Raw genomic sequence first — 2265 nt, forward strand, 5'->3', positions numbered from 1 at the left:
AAAAATGACAAACTATTTCCATGTCTTCCACCTTTTTTATGTACAGAAAAACGCTTTCCTTCTCCTGTTCTCTCCCACAGATGCACACACACGCACTCGCGCACACACGCGGAGACGCGGACAGAAACTTTTTGTCAGCGCTGCCCCGCGAATTTATCAATAAAATATTTTCGCAGCTGAAAAGCTACATAACATTTCTCAGTAGCGCGGTTCTTGAAGCAGTTCAACTTAAAGATTCGCTATTAGTAGACACTGCTGCTGAACACCGCTGAGAAAAGCACAGATGCAGGTATTCACACGCACTTAATCTCTCTCTCTCTCTCTCTCTCTCTCTAATAACTGCATTAGACTGCATTAATAACTGCATTAGCCTGCATATCAATGGCCCAAGCCTCTGTTATTAGCTCTAACATGACGTTTTGGAATTTGCAATGGAACGTTTGAGATGAGGTGCGTAAAAAAATAGCTAGTTCAACGCACACGATATTTCAGGACGGAAACATGTCAGATGTCTTGAAACAAATCATCTGAACAATTGATGTGTGATTGTGACTCCAGGTCGTTAAAATTATTAGAGAAATAATGCACTCCCGAAGTGGTTATGTGGCCACGATGCCGCGCCTATTAGCTAATGGAATGGTCTTTCTCAGTTCTCAAACAAATTAAGAACTAGCCTATTCGATTTTTATTGACTGAACGCAAGCGCTTACTGTGATAGAAAACACTGTAACGGTTTCACTGATTAAGAAATTATTTTTTTTTTGCTTGGGTGGTGGTAATATTAGGCCTATTATATTAATAGGGAAGGGGGGCCCAACAATTGGTTTTGCCTATGTCACGAAAAGAGGTAAATCCGACCCTGTTTACAACACAGAGTCAAATTGTAAATACAGGATACAACAGGATAACAGAATTTGATTGTTAAAAAAGGTTTGTCAACTTTCCAAAAATAATTCTTTCTTCTCTAAATGTCACCAGGGCAAACTGGAATAACAGAAACACAAAAATGTTTTATGAAATGGTGTGACAGCTGCAATGGCCCTCTGGAAGATTCTGTCCTGATGCCTAGCAACCAGTGTTTGGAGACTTCCAGTTTCCTTTTTGATGAATGCAGGGTCACAACACAAGATTGTGCCTTAGTTTAAAAAAAAAAAAGCAGTAAACCTCCACCTAGACTGTGATCACTCACCATTAGAAGAACCAAAATTTACTAATTGGAGGAAATCTCAGCAGCATCCTCTGCTAAAATAATCAATCTTCTCCTCAATCGCGGCACAATCCGAACTGCCCCATTTACTCCCGTAAATGTCCTTCTGGCCTTTATAACCCTTCTATCTGGAGCGCCAAATGTTGTCAATGTGTGCAACAGTCTTAGACATTGTCTGCCAGGTATAGTGCACCTTCTACTCACCTCTCCACTGTCCTCTCAATAAAAGCAGAAAAAGAAACATTAATAAAAATAATTATAATGATAATAGTAATAAATCAAATGTGTGGAATTATTCAATAAAATACTTGTGGAAGATCTACATTAATAGCACATTTTCCATTTTTTTTCTTATAGGATATTACGGTAACCCTTTACATTAAGGTTCCCTTTATAAAGGGTTTATAAAGGTGTTAATAAATGACTAATAACTCACTTACAAATGCATTATAAATCATTGATAAGCAGTTATAAATGCATGAATAAAAGGGTGATTTTGATGCAATACCTGCCAAATAGTGAGCCATTTTTAACTCACATGTTATAAATGCTTAACAAATGTATTTATTAATACTTATTTTACTCAAAACCAGATTCCTGATTTTATTCATGATGCAGAAAAATGTTACTATTTTAGCAAGACTAAAGGGTGTTGTATTTATGGTTTTCTCATTTATATCTCATGACTCTTGTCACTTTTCTTACAATGTTTCTTACCAGAATCTACTCTGTACCTCTCCGCAAAGGTTCATGATGACTATCCACAGCAATGATTAGAAACTGATATATTTTGTTTATCAAGATGAAATTATCATCTTGATTTTTATTTTGGGGAAAAAATAATAAAAGCACACCCATGACTTGATGAGATATTAATATTGAAAATTTTAATTCCAATATTACCTGTGAACCTTAATGTAATGAATCATAAATTAATGATTTATAAAAAATAATAACCTGTGAAAGTGCACCTTAATGTAACGTGAACATCTGTGAACCAGTTATTAATGAGTTACAAACGTTAATAACATCTAAAAGTGAACCTTAATGTAAAGTGA

The 2265-nt window shown here is 35.6% G+C and overlaps 1 long non-coding RNA gene across 1 annotated transcript in view; it reads right to left on the reverse strand.

Annotated features, from left to right (window-relative positions):
- Positions 1-2265, reverse strand: part of LOC107734558 (uncharacterized) — an 87041-nt gene that overhangs the window by 15491 nt on the left and 69285 nt on the right. The gene's annotated exons all lie outside the window — the stretch shown is intronic.

The sequence above is a fragment of the Sinocyclocheilus rhinocerous genome, unplaced genomic scaffold (assembly GCF_001515625.1).
Source record: "Sinocyclocheilus rhinocerous isolate Xijiao unplaced genomic scaffold, SAMN03320098_v1.1 scaffold580, whole genome shotgun sequence".
NCBI lineage: Eukaryota > Metazoa > Chordata > Actinopteri > Cypriniformes > Cyprinidae > Sinocyclocheilus > Sinocyclocheilus rhinocerous.